General features: G+C 38.3%; 1 protein-coding gene and 1 long non-coding RNA gene across 3 annotated transcripts in view; one reads left to right on the top strand and one right to left on the bottom strand.

The window, feature by feature from the left end:
* Positions 1 to 19,495, bottom strand: part of LARGE1 (LARGE xylosyl- and glucuronyltransferase 1) — a 398,885-nt gene that overhangs the window by 138,030 nt on the left and 241,360 nt on the right. The window lies entirely within an intron of this gene.
* LOC131202118 (uncharacterized) lies at positions 7,174 to 12,916 on the top strand. Its single transcript, XR_009156064.1, has 3 exons — positions 7,174 to 7,206; positions 10,471 to 10,647; positions 12,779 to 12,916. It is a non-coding gene; the product is annotated as an uncharacterized LOC131202118 (long non-coding RNA).

The raw sequence follows: 19,495 nt of genomic DNA, 5'->3' as shown, positions 1-19,495 counted from the left end.
CCGGTTACAGCAAACCTCCTTCCCATGCTGAAGGAAATCAACAACTAGCAGATGACCTGAATGTGTTTTACTGTAGGTTTGAGAGAAAACTACTGCCACCCATCTCCACAATCCCCATCTCAGACACACCTACAACAGCCAAGCCTCCTACAACTGACTCCATCCCATCAAGCCCACCGCCTTTGGTGATTAGAGAGAATGAGGTGCAAGATCTGTTTCACAGACAAAGACCAGGAAAAGCACCAGGCCCAGACAAGATAACTCCTTCTTGCTTAAAAGTTTGTGCTGACAACTAATCCCCATCTTCACCTGCATCATCACTAGAGATGTGCTATGTTCCTTCTTGCTTCAAACACTCTACTATTATCCCAGTGCCGAAGGAACCCTCCATCAAGGAACTGAATGACTTCAGACCAGCTGTTCTAACATCTGTAGTTATAAAACCGTTGAAAGGCTAGTGCTGGCCCACCTGAAAACCATCATGGACCTGCTGTTCAACCCTTTGCAATTTGCCTACTGAGCAAATAGATTGACAGATGATGCTGTTAATATGACTCTGCACTACATCCTACAACATCTTGAATCTCCAAAGACTTATGCAAGGGTCCTCTTTGTAGACTTCAGCTCAGCATTCAATAACATCATTTCAGATATTCTTCTAACTAAACTAAATCAGCTAGCTGTACTTGACCACACTTGTAAATGGATCATAAGCTTCCTAGCAGACAGGAAGCAACAGGTGAAGCTGGCAAAATCACATCAGATACCTGTACAATTAGCACAGGAGCCCCCTAGGGCTGTGTGGTCTCTCCTCTTTTCTCTACATACCAATGACTGCATCTCAAAAGATCCTTCTGTTAAAGTACTGAAGTTTGCAGATGATACAACAGTGATTGGTCTCATTCGAGATAACGATGAATCTGCATAAAGGCGGGCGGTTGAATAAATAGCCTTGTGGTGCAATCAGAACAATCTTGAACTAAATACACTCAAAACCGTAGAAATGGTGGTAGATTTTAGGAGAAACCCTCCTATACTACCATCTCTTACAATACAGTATCAACAGTAGAGACCTTCACTTTTCTACCCTATATCACATCTCAAGACTTAAAATGTACACCTAACATCAAAAACATCATCAAAAAAGCACAACAAAGAATGTTCAAACTGCCAAAGTGCTGCTGATTCCTACAGAGGAATTATTGAGTCTGTATCTGCACCTCTATAACTGTCTGGTTTGGCTCTACAACCCAGCAAGACAGACACAGACTTCAACGGATAATTAGAACTGCAGAAAAAATAATTGCTACCAACCTGCCTTCCATTGAGGACCTGTATACTGCACAAGTCAAAAAGAGGGCTCTGAAAATATCTACAGACCCCTCACATCCTGGGCATAAATTGTTTCAATTTCTACCCTCAAAACGATGCTATAGGCACTGCACACCAAAACAACTAGGCACAAAGACAGTTTTTTCCCGAATGCCATCACTCTGCTTAACAACTAATTCCCACAACACTGTCAAATAATTTACTAAGACTGTATTACTGTTATTCTTCTCTTCCTTCCTAGTATCTATCTCTTCCCACTTACGACTATAACCATGTTGCTTCTATCTTTACAATTTATATTGTTTTATTTGTTTCCTAGTATGATTTGATTGCTTATTAGTAACTTATGACCACTCCTGGTTTAGCAAAGGGGGAAAAAGTCACGATATGTTACATGAAGACAATGTGCCGTTGCAAATTTGACACCCGTGCTCTAATGTTTTAACTAAAATATTCAAACAAAATTCTTCTAAATGCAGAAGAACACAATGTGTACAGGTTTATAACCCTTTATTTTTTAAATCACAATATTTGATTTCAACTTTTTTTCATTAGGAAAAAAGGAAGCAAAGGTTTTGTCCCCAGCTCTTTTCTTCCATCATTAGTACTAATTACATCTTCATTAAGAGAATGAATAGCAACTGACAGTTATTGAAGTGCTAATTGCTTTTAATTTAATTCAACTCACTGCTTGCGCTAAAGCAAGAAGGACCTTATACAGTATTTAAGAACTTCCTCAAGCAAGAAAAGGAAGAAAGAGCATTATTGAATCTGCTTAAAGAAGTGATGACTCTTAACTTCAGCTAAAATTAGAGAACAAATGAGGGAACTTTTTACAGATCCCAAAAGACTGTGGAAGAAAAGTGTTTAATAATTGTCTATATTAGGTAAGTACAACAAGGGAAAAGGTACACATTGCCTAAATTCAGATTGCTAGTCATAACTGAATATGGCCTACTGCCACCGATTGCCTCCCACCGACCCGTACGCTCTCACAGAGAGGGACTCCTTAGGGTGCCGTCCGCCAGGCAGTGCCGACTGGCAACACCCAGAGAAAGGGCTTTCTCTGTGGGGGCTCCCACCTCTGGAACGAGCTTCCCCCAGGGCTGCGCCAACTTCCTGACCTCCGAACCTTCCGCCGCGAGCTTAAGACACATCTATTTATTTGCGCAGGGCTAGCCTAGGGTTTTTAGTTTTAAATTTAGTTTTAATGGGGTTTTATATTATTTTAGTGATATTTTAATTTCGGCCTAATTAATAAGTTTTTTAATTGTTGTTTTTACTTGTATTATTCTTATGTTTTTATTTGGCTGTACACCGCCCTGAGTCCTTCGGGAGATAGGGCAGTATAAAAATTCGAATAAATAAATAAATAAATAGATAGAAAATAAAATGAGTAGAAATAACATTGTGGAAATACTCCATGACATCAGGAAGAAATTAATTCTGGTGAAGGTTATGCTATGTCCACCATGGGATCACCAGTGTACTCAGCTATGTATTTCATTCGAGTGACAAGTAGATTCAGCTGAAATTCTGTCCTAGTGACTGGAGGTTGTTAAGGTCTGAATGAGAATAAATACCGTGTTTCCCCAAAAATAGGACATGTCCCAAAAATAAGGCCAAGCCTGATTTTTGGGGTGGGTGTAAATATATGCTCTGCCCTGAAAATAAGCCCTAGTGAAGGGATGGACATGGCCAGCACAGGAGGCAGCCCTTCCCTTCCCTAGTCAGCTAATGGCAGCTGGGCCTCTTAATTGTGACTTGCGGATCAGCTGAGCTGATCCAGAGCTGCCTCTCATTCTCTTTCCCCCAGTGTTCTTGGCGCTCACCCACCTCCTATCCATTCAGCCATCCATCCCCCTCACCTGCAAACTGACCTGCTCGCAAGAGAGCAGCCGCCCAACATTTCTTGTCATGTGGTACTCACCCAGCATTGAGGATGGCTTCCCCTGCGGTTTGGAAGCCGCTGGAAATAGAGAAGATGCTGATTGGGCCAGCCGACTGCTTCCAAGTCTTCCGGGAGCCAGGGCAGAGAGTTTTTTGGCAGCTGGGGCAGAGAGGCGGCGAAGGGTGAAGGGATCTGCCTCCCCACATGGGGAGACCGAGTCTTCCGGGAGCCGGGGCAGCCTCATGGAGTTGGAACCATAGAGCGGGGCTGCCCCAGCTCCTGGAAGACTTGACAGCAGGCAGCTGGCCCAATTGGTCTCTTCTTGGCTTCCAGCCGGGTTTTGGAAGCTGCAGAGGAAGCCATCCTCAGTGCTCAGATGGCAGAAGCGGTGGCGCGGTCTCCCCATGTAGGGCTGGAGCTCCCTTCGCCCTTCGCCGCCTCTCTGCCCCAGCTACTGGAAGACCCTCTGCCCCGGCTCCCAGAAGACTTGGCAGCAGGCGGCTGGCATGACCAGCGTCTTCTCTGTTTCCAGCGGCTTCCAGACAGGTGCTCACTGGCTTTGCCCACATTGACATGGTAAGGCCTAGGAGGCACACAAGTAGGGGAGGGAACAGGTGCTCATATGGCTTGGCGCCTTGGGCCACTCACATCCCCCCTATAGAAGGGATGGGGCTTGATGGCGCCTCTTTCTGCTGGACCCCCCAATAATAAGGCCAAGGTCATATTTTTGGGGTCAAAAGAAAATAAGACACTGTCTTATTTTCAGGGAAAGAGGGTAGTCAGTCTCAATCCCAAAAATATAAAGTTAACTGTGGGTCTGGAAATCAACAGAGTCCAGTGATATTCTATCTGTAACCCCAGAGGGGCTTGTACTTCCCTATACAGATTTTACTTCTATTGTAAGAGCCTTTTGGATTTGATGGAAGAAAATAGTTGGGGATGAAACATTTGCTTTCTTCTTTTTTTCTTATGAAAAAAATACTTGCATTTGATCAATGCAAGTAATAGTTAAGGTGCTCAGGAGGGTTTTGCAGAACTCTATCTGGCACATGGATCATGTTATTCTAGACAGGGAAGCTTGATCACTTCAGCTTGATCACCTCTAAATTGGATTATTGCAACATGCTCAATATGGGACTATCCTTGAAGATCAGTTAGAATTGATAGCTACAGTGTGAGTTGAGATCTACAGATCTGAATCCAAATCTGTCTATTCCTAAACATGATTACCAAACAATCAACAGGCATCCAATGTCTCGATCAACAGTGAAACTTCACAAGTCTAAAACAAACAAACAAACTAAGTGGTGGAGAACTGTCAGGGATGGGGAATTTGAAAACACATAAGATCATCAAACTGACCTTGGAAACTATTAGCATCATTATCTGTGCTCCTAGAAAATGAAACATTATTTTGAGAGGGGAAAGTGTTTTTTTTAACTGTGCATTACATAAACAAAACACTAACCTATTAGGAAAACAGCACAATTACTATTTTCACTAAAGCTGTAATATATAACCACTTCAAATCAGTTACTTATGAACCCATTTTTTCTTGTTTACTGAATTAATATGAAGATTTTAAAGAATCTGCACAAAAGTGCATCCAAATCTGTCTATTCCTAAACATGATTACCAAACAATCAACAGGCATCCAATGTCTCGATCAACAGTGAAACTTCACAAGTCTAAAACAAACAATGCATTTTTTTCCAATGTAATTAATGAAAGTATGCATTTTGGAGAAGCATAAAATGCTATACGTTCTGATCAGTATACTAATCTAGGAGGTGAGGGTCAAATGCGTTCATGTTGAAATTTGCAAATATTGAATTGATCATGTGTCTCTACTTTGATATACTCCCGTAGTGCATATCTTACTATTTATGGATCAGGGAAACTTGATATTTTTGTAAAAAAAAAAGTCTAATGCAATAGCTATATCAAACCCACAGGAGTAGTGAATAAGTGCTAAGTAAATAAATTAGCTGTTTTCCACTGCTAAGTCTTTGAATTGCTCTCCCCTTGCTTCCCATGCTAGAGATGAAATTGGCATTTCAACAACCCCTCCACTGATACTTATCTCCCACAGCATGTCCATCTAAGTCTAATATGAGATTCTAAAATGATTGTATGCACAGGAAGAATGGAAGATTGCTACCTAACTGTCCATTAAATGAAGATCTATGAGCTTCAGTAGGAAAATGCCACTCACAACAAATTAAAGTATAAGAAAGGATATTGCTAACAAAATGCATTATTGAAGTTGACACAGGCAGTTCTACAACTTAGGTAGGAGGATAATACTAGGAAATGATTTGTAATAAATGCAGCCAGTCAGTAAGATTAATGATGGCAGAAATAGTATTGCACAGTGGTTAGTCTTCAATAACTTAAAGGTAATAGAAATTAATTTCAAGATGATTAAGAAAAACAAACTTCTGCCTCAAATATGGATACTTGCTGAAGCATTCACACTATATAAAGTCAGAACACAACCAACTATGAAGTGAATAAGAAATATACACCAACACTAATGAGTATTAATATATATCTTATCAATCTTTATACCGAAGTTCATATTTTCATTATCCAGTGGACTGAATTTTCTTTCTTTCCTGCATTTTTTTGCAATGGAAAATAGAAAAGAAACAAGAAGATATATTAATACTGAAGATAACTATATATTTAACGTTACTGAACTGTATATCTTGTAAATTATTTAATGTAATTAAACTAAGCAATTTAGTTCATAAGGCATTGGGTATGTATTCTATATATTATTGATGAAATTCTAAATAAAGCCAAATAATTAAACTTATACTTGACTGCAATATACAATTATTTGACACCTAACATTTTCTTTCTATCAAACAAGTTGATATATGTGAAATCAGTAAAATCAACCATTTAAAGAGATGCCCTGCTAAATAAATGCTAAATAGAGTGTGTTTAATTATCATATAGGCTGCCCTTGCCTATATGTAAATATGAGCAATCTCATCTAATTACAGGTAGTCCCTGGTTAACAATGGTAATTGGGACTGGAATTTTTTTATTGTTAAGCAAATAGTAGTCCTGGTTGCCATCCTTAACTGAATCCCACCAGATCCAATGACCATTCCTGACTTAGTCTTTCCCAGCCCTGAGCTTGTATAAGGTAAGGCACTGCTTTCTCTGCAACTCCAACCAATCTACTTCCACAGGCCCTGTGGCTATGTGCTCCATTGGTCCTGCTGGCTTCCTACTCTGCCACCTCCAGCTGACCTTAACTGTCTTTTTCTTCCTGATGCCAATGAGGCACATCTGGCCTGGCCCTTCATAAGGCAGCTGCAGGCTGTGGCAGGTCCTTCCCCCCCCCCCCCACAAAGTTGTGTGCATCCTATTCCAAATTGCATGCAGCCCAGGGGTGAAAACTAAAATTTTTCCCTACCGGTTCTGTGGGCGTGGCTTGATTGGTGGGCATGGCTTGGTGGTCAGATGACTGGATGGGCGTGACCAATAACAATAAATAATAAAAATAATAAATAAGGTATACAAAACAATAAGAGGTACCAAAAACCAACTTTCACACTTTACACACACACAATACAACACAACTGACTCACACAATGTAAAAGCAGCTGCACTTTACCCAAAACGGCCCCTGCAACAAGCAGGAACCCCACACTTTCACACTTTACACACACACAACACAACTGACTCACACGCACACACATACATACACACACACACACACACACAATGCCACATACAGCTTTCTGAGATTTTGTGTGTTTGTGTAGTTAGAGTGAAACACTACAGAAACACACCAAATCTCAGAAAGCTGCACAAATATTTTATTTTATTATTTTATTTTATTGTGGACTTCAACTCCCAGAATTCCTCATTCAGCAAAGCAGGAAGTGAAAGCAAGCTTTTTTTTTTCTTCAGTAGCTGAAGAAAGCATGGCGTTGCCAGCCCGAAAAGAGCAGTAATTATAGGTAAGTGAGGAGGGGGAATTGGCTGGGCATGGGTGGAGGCTCTTGTAAGTGGGAGCTGTTAAAAAGTGAGTTTAAAAGCCTGTGAGGATCAGGAAACTCTTCTGGGATCGCCAGAGGAGGCTTTTAAAACCTTGGGTTTTTTTCTTCCCCCCCCCCTTCGGCTGAAGAGGGTTTTTTTAAAAAAACTTTTAAAGGGTTTTGATGATCTCTGCTCAGCCCCACGATCATCAGAGGGTTTTTTTTTACTTTTAAAGGCATGTTTAGGCTGAAGAAAAACTTTTAAAAGTAAAAAAAAAACAACCTCTGCTGATGGTGCGGCTCAGCAGGGGCCAGAGATTTTTGCTACCGGTCCTTCGAACCAGCAGCTGCCATCGCTACCTAATTGGGAGAGCCGGGAGCATTTCACCCCTGATGCAGCCTTCTCACAAGGCTTTGAAGCATCTATCTCATGAATGTCAGGTCAGGTACACTTTTTTTTTTTTTTTTTTAATTCAAAAAGTTTTACAACATTTTTTTCCCCCTTTCCCCCCCTCCCCCTCCTTCGCAACCCTCCCCCGACTTCCCGGAACGAGCACAAGGTATAGTTAAAAATAAAACAAGCATATGCTAAAAAATTTTCGTCCCAACTTAATTATACCACAATCTGCCTAACATTATTCCTCATCATTATAGGCCAATCTCACTTTTAAATAATGATTATAAGATTTTTGTTAAAATAATAGCTAATAGATTAATGTTGATTCTGCAGCGAAGAATTCATAATGATCAATCTGGATTTATAAAAGGGAGTCAGGTACACTTTTTTAACAACAGATAGCAAAAGGCAGTTTGGGGTAGCAGGCCAGCAAGATGAGTGGAGTGCAAGGAGAGCAAAGTCTGGGTATTAGGGTCAGCTGGAGTCCAGGGCAGCAGGATATGCAGAGGCATTGGAGTGCAGGGTGGGAAAAAGGCAGAAACCTGGAGAGTCAAAATGCCCCTATGGTTGGAGGATTGTAAAGTGCCTGAATTTTGATCATATGCCTGTAGAGGCATTGCAATGGCCATAAGTTGGAGTACAGGTATAATAACATTGGTTCAGTTGCCATAACTTTGTACAGTCATTGAACAAATGGTCATTAAGTGATAAGCGATAAGTGATAAGTGATATAGTGGAACCACCAGCTGAAGAGGAAGGAGCCCCACTGGGGTGAGTAAAGAGACATTCATCATAGAATCTGTTTTGGGGAGGACAAACAGAGATCAAATATCTTCTGTTTCCCAAGGAAGGAAGGAAGTTTGGAAAGTTTCTTGTAATATAAGTGACCAACAATAAAATATCTATTTGACCCTATCCACAAGTGGTTCTGGTTACTTGTGCCTGACAAGTACCTTCATATAAAAAATATGCGCAATTCTTTACAGTTTTCATTTTCTCATTATTTTTTGAAGTTTCTATACAGTCTATCCTGTAATCCTATCACATTTGTCAAGGAGGAAGTGCCTTCAAGTTAACAAACTGTAATGGTGCAATCCTATGCATATTGACTCAAAGTGTCAATATGCATAGGATTGCACCTTCAGTTTATGAACTGCTATGTTCATACCATAAGCTGAATGCTGATCCAATGACTAGTTGGAGAATAAAAGGGGAAAACCAGAAGGCCACTCCTGGCATAGGTTGTTCTGTCCTCCTTCGCCTCCGTCCGAGTGATGGCTTAATTAGCCGGCACTATCAGCTCTGGCAGCAGAATAGCGAACGTCTGCCAAGTTCTCTGATATCTCCCTCGACGCTGGTGAGTCACTTCAGCTCTTAGTTAATCAGTTGATTTGCCGGCTACGAAGAGACACAGTAGTGCTCACTGCCTTGATATCCTGTGAGGTGTGCCTCCATGACTCAGCACTTTCTAGGCCTGCCCCACCCCTGCTTCTGTTGTTCCCTCCTCTCCTGCCTATGAAACCTAGGATCCAACCACGCCTGATTGCTATCAGCTGGGTCTGCAGGCATGGCCTAGGGGGGGAAGAGTCAGGGGACAGAGGCCTCATTATCTCTTCCACCTGGTCTGCTTCTGGCTCCTGGAGCTGAGCCAGGGAAGCCGGTGCTCCCGAGGTAAGTCCTGACGGCCCTTCCCCCTCACTTTCCAAGTCACTTTCTGGCAGGAGGCCTGGCTCGGGGGGCGCAGACACAACATAGGTAAAAACAATATTTTCCCCTGAAAAATGAAAAGTATTCGAAATATTACCAATGAGGACTATGGTGATGGTACAGCAGTCCACAATTTGCAGAGCTGTGCATTACCAACAAGACAGAGTCAGTCTGAAACAAAGTTATTTTGTAAAGAGCAAGTTTTTCAAACTTGGCAATCTTACAATCTGCACATTTAAACTCCCAGAATTCCCATCCAGAATTCCCAAAGCAGAAAACATTACTGTAGAACAAACGTTTATGATTATCAATGTTGATTTTGTTAGAGAAAAATGGAATTGGACAGAATTATTTAGAATTCGATTGTATTGATTAGAGAGACTGGAACTGTTAAGAGGAAAATGAAATTACTATTATGAAGCACTATTTTTGTTGTGGGGGATTAGAACTAAATTCAATTACAAGTAGCAAGAAAAAGGATGGAAAAAGGTTGTTTGGATTATGTGATGAACTCTGTGTTTAAGTGAAGATAATGCACTATAATTTCTTGAACATTTCCTTCAATACTGAATTAACCTTCCTTTGGGAGGTTGTATTTAAGGGATTCTTGAAAATCTACACTGGCTTTATTTCATTACCTATATTCCAGAAAGAATGTAGGAATATTCTGAAGAATAGCTTCAAAGCATCTGTATACTGGGAGAAACAAAAGTGAATAGGTTTGGGAAAGATGGCAATTGAGGATATCTTTCAAGAAATAACTTTCTTCCGGCCCTTCCCCTTTTAAAGCACCACTTTCAAAATCAGAATTAGAAGAATATATGGTTTGTTATCTCTTTCCTTTCCTCTTGTTTGTTCAAATTTTTGCAATTTCATTTTACCCTTGCAAGAAAAGAAAATGATATAAAAAAGTCTAATGCATTATCATGACTCCCTTATTCAAGTAAAAAACAAAACAGAGGAAAGGAAATATTAGCAGTCTGTTTCTATGGAAATATAAAACAATGTTTTGTGTAGCTATGGTAACCAAGCCTTTAAAAAGCAATAACCTAAGCGTCAAAGAATACTGGTGCCCATATATCATTACTTTTGATGGTTCCAAATCATGAATCAAATTATTCCTTTCTTCTAATCTTAAACAGGTAAAGGTAAAGGTTCCCCTCACACATACATGCTAGTTGTTCCCGACTCTAGGGGGCGGTGCTCATCCCCGTTTCAAAGCCGAAGAGCCAGCGCTGTCCGAAGATGTCTCCATGGTCATGTGGCTGGCATAACTCAACGCTAAAGGCGCACGGAACACTGTTACCTTCCCAACAAAGGTGGTCCCTATTTTTTCTACTTGCATTTTTACATGCTTTCAAAACTGCTAGGTTGGCAGAAGCTTGGACAAATAACGGGAGCTCACTCCGTTACATGGCAGCACTAGGGATTCGAACCGCTGATCTGCCGACCTTTCGATCAACAAGCTCAACGTCCTAGCGTCCCTTAATCTCAAGTCTTAAATAGATTTGGTAAATCTGGTAAAACTTTGGGATATACGGCTACTTTCTATTTCATTAATTTCAAGCTACAGTACTGGTAGAAAATGTCATGGCAGCTTAACAAGTGGACACAGATGGTCCTCAATTTACAATGGTTTGAAGATACAATGGTCTCAGAGAAAATTACTTATGATGCATCCTTGCAATTACATCCTTGTACCACTCTTACATGATCACAATTTCAGCACTTAGCAACTGGCTCACATTTACAATGGTTACAGCATCTTGGAGTCACATGATCACAAATTGTGACCTTCCCAGCTGACTTCCAACAAGCAGAGTCAATTGAGGATCAACATATGATTCATTTAATGGCCATGGCAAAAAACGGTAATAAAAATCACGATGATTTTTTAACATGATCCTTTAACAACTGCATTATTTAGCAACTGAAATTCCAGTTCTAATTGTGCTCATAAGTCAAGGACTATGCTTATTAGTACCCTATGACTGTTCATTAAGTGTTCTACCTTATGATTCTTAATGAATGTATTTTGTCCAATCACACTTGGCCAATAAAGAATTCTAATCTAATCTAATCTAGATGTATTATGAGCAGCAACTGCTTTCTTGGTCCTGTTGTTGGCCACTGTACTATTTCACAATTACTTCCCTAGAAGTCAGTGACCTAGTTATAATAATCTCATTTGTTTTTGTCTTAAACCACATCAAATACTAGAGAATTGCCTTCATGTCTCCTTTTAAAAAATGACCCATGTTGTAATAAAACAGCGACCAACAGAACAGAAAAGTTCTGTTTGAAAGGTTTAAACAAAACCTTTCTCCCCATATTAGCCATAAAACTACTTATTTTGAACTTACTGGTAGCATAATAAGACTACTGGGCAATGGAGACTACTTTTAAGTTTCATAGATAAAGTAGACATGCTCTAATGCACATTTTTATGCTGCCAAATATAAGCTTCCATACTTGATTTGAAACATATAACCCAATCCAGGGTGAATTCTCCACCATGAACTTTATAATTAGAAATGGAAAATTAGACCCTTGGAAATATAGAAAGTTATTACTACTATCAAAGAGAACTAAGAAGGGGCCAGGCATGATTTGAGAAAATAGCATATCAAGCAACTGTTATGCCTGTTACTATGAAAATCCAATTTGTATTGATAGAGTGTATGTGATTAGTACCACAATCTTAGGTATGAGAATCTGTCTATAAAATATAAAACTCATATTTTATCCCATGTAATAAAATATTAATTTATTCCATGTAATAAAACGTACTGCAAACTTAGTCGCTGACCCAGCTGATTGGGTCTTCTTTGGCTCTTTTTACACATCCGAGCCAAATAATGACAACAATTATAAGCAACATTGTTAAAATAATGTTCTGGTAGTTCTTTCCTCACTATTTATTCATCTGTATGGTTTATTGTCCATTGACTAATTCTGAATTAATTGATGCTAGAATATACCAGCTGCAAAGATCTCTAATGAAAACTGTTATTAATCTGGCATGTCTCTGTCTGTTTCTGTTACGGCCCCAATTGTCCCTTATCTATCAGTTCTGCATCTAAATTATTATCTAATGTTGGATTATGCATTCACCTTCCATTTATGTACCCAAAGGGTGACCAACATCTCTTGTGCTTTGTATCAGACAGCCAGGAGCAGATCCTTGCAGATATTTTGTTTTAGTGAGATAAGTTCCAGTATTCTCAGATAACTCACAACTGATAATACAGCTTCTGGGAACCAAGGTATCAAAGAGATTTCCCATACTGCTAGGCGCTAGTGGCATCTTAAATTTTACCTGCTCCTCCTACAAATAATGGTTGTAATATTCTTCTAAATATTCTTCTAAAATGCTTGGTAATACATTTGTTTGAAAACTACATGGAATCATCTGAACAGATATAATAGAATTTTTGTTTATGTCCACAGAGTTTTGCCTTTATGCTGTAACTCAAGCTTCATTCTGCTTTGCCTTTTGGTTTGAAATGGACATAGAATAAATCAGCTACACTGAAGAATGAAAAATATATAGAAGTTGATTAAAGAAATCACCATCTAATACCTTTATTATGTTCCATTCCATCCATTAAAAGCTGGGCCTAATATAGTATACCACTGAAGTATTTTGTAAAGTAGAAAAATAATTATTTATATATGTATTTGATTATACATTCTGCTGTTCCATGAGGACTCCAACATGGTTTTACTTTATCCTCATTGCAGTCATGTGAGGCAGGTTTGGCTGAGGGACAAGAACTACTCCAAAGCTACCCTTTGAGTTTCCATAGCTGAAGAAGGACTTGATCTTAAGTCACCATGCCATGCTACCATAATTATATAACATTTCAGCACATATGAGAACAGATTTACACAGCTTATTAAAGATCCATTGGCTGATAGCAGAATTCGTCATCTTTCTGTTTTCTGATTAAGGTGAGTATTGTAGTTAAATAAACAAGAAATGGTCTGCTCCACATATTGGTAGGAACTAGGAATTCTAATTTGTGCTTCCCAACTATCGAGAATGAATTGTGATGCCTAATTATAACTCATGAAGAAGTACAATACATAAAGTGTATGTACTGTAAATACAATGCATAAAATACATAACGTTTTTCTTGTTTACTTAAGTGCTTGCCTTCCTGGAAGGAACTACATGAGATATAAGGTTTTGGTGCTAATTGACAGGATCAATGCCAGCAAAAACACTTCACACAGAAGCCTAGATACATGCAAAAATAAATTGTGGCTCGTTCTTTGTTCATTGGGAGGAGCAATGCAAGAACAGTCTACATATCTCTGCATGGAACGTCTTTTTTAAATGGCATATCCTGTGAGTGAGGCAAATGACCAGAATTACAAATAGATAATTGGTATTAAAGCTATATGAACGAGCATAATATTCAAAACAATTTCCAATAAATATTGCTTTTTAAGCATAATGTTAAAAAGCAGTTTCACAGTTCAGTGAAAGGAAGTACTAAAAAGGAGACTGAACAAATGTTTTGGTTAAATACACGGATTGTAAGTTACAGTCAATGTGTACACTGTTATATCATAATTTAAGACTTTATATTATAATCCCATAATTCAACATAAAACCACAAAGAGTAAATTAAATATATACCAAGAACAAACTTCTCTTTAAAGGAATATATTCAGAATGCCCTTTAAACATGTAGAAAGTGATTTTATAATCTCAAAATAAGTGTCTGCTACAAAATGCAGTCTCAATTAAAATTTATTTTTTAGATCCTTTCTTGCTTTGTGGATGTATATGTCATTATATGCATCAAAGAATGATGGCAAAAATGAATTGTAAAGGATTCTATTGCAGTGGCCTTAATCATTTAGATTCACAGATTTGGTCATTATGGCAAGCTCAGCAAAATGAGGAAAAATCCTTAATGAAGTCTTGGTATAGTTTATGTTCTGTTTTCCTTGGCTCCCAACAACTGCAATGATTAGAATAGAATAGAATAGAATAGAATAGAATAGAATAGAATAGAATAGAATAGAATAGAATTTTATTGGCCTAGTGTGATTGGACACACAAGGAATTTGTCTTGGTGCATATGCTCTCAGTGTACATAAAAGAAAAGATACGTTCATCAAGGTACAACATTTACAACATAATTGATGATCAATATATCAATATAAATCATAAGGATTGCCAGCAACAAGTTATAGTCATACAGTCATAAGTGGAAAGAGATTGGTGATGGGAACTATGAGATGATTAATAGTAGTGCAGATTCAGTAAATAGTCTGACTATTATGCCTCAGCTTTTAAATATGAGCTTTGAATGTTGAAGGTAGGCTTCAACATTATATATATAGAGTAGAGGTGTCAAAATAGCTACGTCAGGTTGCCATCATGTGACATATTGTGACATTTTTTCCCTTCGCGGAACTGAGGTGGGTGTGGCCTGCATGTGATACATCAGGCCAATGGGCCACCAGTTTAACCACCCTGCTATAGACAGTCTGCCTGGGAACCATACAGGCATGTAAAGATAAGCTGTGGTGATTATTGAATAGTGGGGACAGAGGACAGCAAAACCTAAAATAATGTGCACACAAAAAAAGTAACAATATCTTTAAACTGCCATAGTAAAAATATTGCTGCACCCTTTGATTAGCAGAAAATACTGCCCTTTCCAAAACCGATAGATCAAACAGTTCTGACAAACAGTTCTTGACATCTGGATTAATGTCACATTTCAACTCCTTAATATGATTATTTTACATCTCCCTGTTCAATACAACCATAATTCCTGATAAAGTCAAATTCCAAAGCTTTGGTTCAACAGATGGCAGCATTTAGCCATTTCTCACTGATGTCAAAAGCTAAGCAGTCAGACCTGGTTAGATTCTTCCTGGTAATCTCATGGCCGTAGGTTGTGTTGGGAAGTAGCACACACATCTGGAAGGAGGGATCTGAAAATTCTGTATTTTTTGTGAAGAAAGTTACATGACTCCTGATAGCCCATATAGTTATCAGGAGTCAAGGTTGACTCAAGGGATTCTTTTCCTTACTTACATTTTTACACTAGTTTTTATGTGATGCAGAAAGTTCTGCTTTAGACATGCATTTGTCATTATTTTGCTCTTGAGTAGGAAGGGAGCTCCACATTTCTTGGTGCTGGATCTTTTGTAGGATTTTTCATTATCAGATCAGTCCTTGACTTACAACTATTCATTTGGCAACTATTCAAAGTTACAGTGGTGCTAAAAATATCTGATCTCACAGTTACAATTGATCTTTGCACTAATGACTGTCATACCATTCCCATAATCATATGATCATAATTCAGGTACTTAGCAATAGGGTTGTATTTACAACTGGTTGAAGTGTCTAGCAGTCACGTGCTTATGATATGCAGCCTTCATTTCTAGTTCTCAGTGAATAGGTTTGCACTTACAATCTCAGTATTTGCTTAATAACCACAGTGATTCACATTGTAAAAATAATCATAAAATTTGGTCTGACACAACTTATGACTATAATGCTTTACAACAGGAATTCTGGGTCCAATTGTGGCCATAGGCTGAGGACTACCTTACATGTGGCGTAGTAGTTAAGATGTACTAGGAGTGGGGAGATCCACATTCTAATATTCCTTCAAGCACAGAAGCACCAAGGTCACTCTCTGTCTGATGCTGACAAAATCAGCATCAGTTCTGGGACAAATTGACTGATAAACCAAATCTCTGAGTAATTTTGTTATAAAAACTAGGTGAAAAACTACAAAAGCAGGAGAACGTTGCAGTCATGCAAGGCAAATGCTAATAAAACCAACATGATATATTTCTTAAAAGGCATTAACACTTAAATCATACCAGATCTATAGTTCATTTAGAACCAATGTTAAGACACAAACCCAGAAATCATATTCTCTTGTGAAAGGTATTAGCTTTGTAAAATGCACAAAATCCAGACAGTTTCATGGCCCAGTAACCAAGTAGTCATGGTACTGTTCTCTTTTACAGTGAATGTGAGTCTACTTTTAAAATCTAACAGCATGTTGTCCTATGTATTCCTCTTAAAATCAAAAGTTAAATCAGCTTTGGAAGGCCCCATGTGGAAATGTAGTCAATTTTCCAACATCTGCAAGTACTTAGTACAGCTTCTGGAAGAAAATGAGTTTTATAGGATCCTATCTAAGGTGAACTGTATTCAAATCACTGGTTTTAAGTGTGATTTAAATAACCAATAAAAATATTTGATGGTATCCATCTGTGCCTTTTAGCAATTTTCCTACAAAAAGATTGCATTCTCCCTGAAAGTTTGAATACTTAAACAGGAGCAGTGAATCATTTACAATCAAGCACAACCTGTTTCTGACTGATTTTGTGTTATAAGAAAGCAAATATGATATCATTGGACATATTTCTGAAATAAGGAAATCTAATACATAAATGGATTGCTTTCCTTCCAAACTATTTATACATTAAATTACTAAATTTTAGTTAAGGTATTTTTAAGGATCCTTGAAAAGAAAGGATATAACTTCTTTGCATAGAAGATATAGTAAGGCTGTTCTAAGGATTATTTGTTTGAGACAGTACAGTAAATATGCTTCTATTACTCAGAAGGAAAATAATTTCCAGTTGTTTACAACTTGCTGAATAAAAACTAATGTATGATTAATCATGCAAAATCAGGCCATAGATCAAAGGTATAGCACCAAAACTAATTGAAATACAGAGAATGGATTATTTTAAAGACCTAAATTGCCGCATCACCACTTCCTCCTGCAAGTCTGGGGGATTAGTCAACCTCTCCATCCCCTACAGCAGGGGTCCCCAACCCCGGGTCCATGAATCAGCATAGGGCTGTGGAATGCCAGAAACCGGGCAGCACAAAAAACAAAGCCCCATTCGCAGAATTTAGGCAGCACATGACACTGTGCCCCCCTCTGGTCCGCAGAAAAACCTCTCTCCACAGTGCCGAAAAGGTTGGTGGCTGCTGCCCTACAGTCTCTACCACTAGTAGCATTTAACCAACCTTGAATAACTCTGAAAAGATAGCAAGGTCAAAACTGAAATCCCACAGCTGTAGACTAAATCAGTAAAACATACAAACAAACAAGCAAACAAACAAACAAATAAACTAACAATGCCCGAATAAGCAATGGCAATTTTTTTTTTGTATTACTGGCAAGAAAGCTACCTGAATACCTCTATGCAAAACTCATCAATTTAACCTGATTTATAGAAGTTGTTACCTTTGTCCTCTACCATAGAATGTAGATCAGCAAAATAATGAATAAGTCGTTACTAACAAGTTGAGAAAGCTATCCAAAATTAGTTTTGGCCAACTGTTGGTACTTAGAATTCTGAATAGTAAAACATGCTGGCAACTTCTAAAATCTGTTCTATTATGAGGATCTTTTTTATTTTTTTTAAGGAACTAATCACATTCTAACAAGCTTATATGTATTCTACATAGGGAGCCTTTACAAGTCTCTGGAAATTTTATTTGAATTAGAATGATGCAATCAGGTTAGGACTGCGTGTCTCCCTAATTATGGCAGCCTTATTTTCCAAGAACCTTTTATCTTAGTCTCAACTAAATCTTTTAATTTCCCAAGGACTACTGACATTTTAAAAATCACCTGTAAGCTTCACTTTTTTATTGTCTTCTAAAATGCCATGAATGTTTTGATTGTTTTTAATGATTTAGAATTATAATTACATTTAAAACTGGTTTAGAAGATACAAAGTATTCCAGTTCTGCTTGCCTATTCTTACGTATACATTTATAATAAAATTATAAATTTATTTATAAATTTATTATCTTTCAAAAGGTTCTGAAAAAATTCACCGTAAATGTATTTCCCCCCCAAAACTCTTGATTTTTCTTCTTTAACAATGATTTTGAAATATTTCTAATAATAAAAGTTGTGGGAGCTTCATCACTGGAAGTTTTCAAGAAAAGACTGGACTGCCATCAGTCAGAAATATTGTAGGGGCTCCTGCTTGGGCAGGAGATTGGACTAGATGACCTACAAGGTCCCTTCCAACTCTGTTAATCTGTATCTGTATCTAATATAGCTTGATCAAATGATTTAGGTTGTTCACATAAATATTTACCTGAATTCAGCTGACCTGTCCCTATTACATTGACTTATCCCACAACATCAAGCAGAGGGGGCTTTCTATCTGGCAAAGAATTTTGACAGGCGCGATATAGGAGTAGGGCCTTCTCCCAGTTACCCTACCCTTTGGAATGGCCTACCTTCAAAGGTGAGGCAAGCCTCTTTGTTTTTTTTTCAGAAGAGTGTTAAGATTAGCTCTGCCAATTAGTATGAAGGACTAACAGTGCAAAGAAACCCTGAGGGTAGCTGATAGCTTGAAGACGTTATTTCTACCTTGTAAACTTTTAAAATCTTTTAAATGCTTTAACTCTGATTTTTGTATTTACCTGTAAATTTTAATCTTAATGTCATGATCCCGACTAACGAACCCAATCAAATCAGAACTTTGAGGCTGAGGTTTTCCTCTAAGAACTTCTTTATTGGGTACATCATATCAGCAAGATCAAATGGAAAACCAACTCTAAATGGTTCCTGAGGTTTCAGTATAAATATAATAGGAAATAAATCCCTCCCCAAAAGTCACAGGTCACGTTGGCCAATTAGATTAATTGGTGGGCTCTCCAGGCACTCCTCCCCATCTCTATCTACCACCAATAGAGGTGACCTTGGTTCCAACGAGAAAGTTCTGTGTTTGGTCTAGCAACATATTTTCTCCTCCCTCCTGTGTGTGGCAACTGAGGAGTAGAAAAATGCCTTCTGCCAGGTTGAATTCCAAGTTGTCTCTTGTACTTAATTCTGTTTTTAACTGTGGTTTTAGCCATGTGTATATCATTTTATTATACAATTGTAAATTGACCAGAGTCATTTAGGTGGGATGGGAGGTGTAGGAATTTAATAAATAAATAAAAGCATGCATATAATGTACAGAATAAAAAATACAAAAACTGGGCAGTGTTGGGCTTCAGGATTTAGTTACTGTGGTTTAGACAACAATTTTCCTAACATTTCGCCAGCAACTATGGGTGAAACTGTGGAGAAACAGCAGGAAATCTGTTACATAGACCACAGTCACTAAATCATGAGGCTTAACACTGCCCAATAG

Source organism: Ahaetulla prasina, chromosome 7 (assembly GCF_028640845.1).
Source record: "Ahaetulla prasina isolate Xishuangbanna chromosome 7, ASM2864084v1, whole genome shotgun sequence".
Taxonomy (NCBI): Eukaryota; Metazoa; Chordata; class Lepidosauria; order Squamata; family Colubridae; genus Ahaetulla; species Ahaetulla prasina.
Note: the sequence above shows the minus strand (reverse complement) of the source record. Positions and strands in the feature narration are given on the sequence as shown.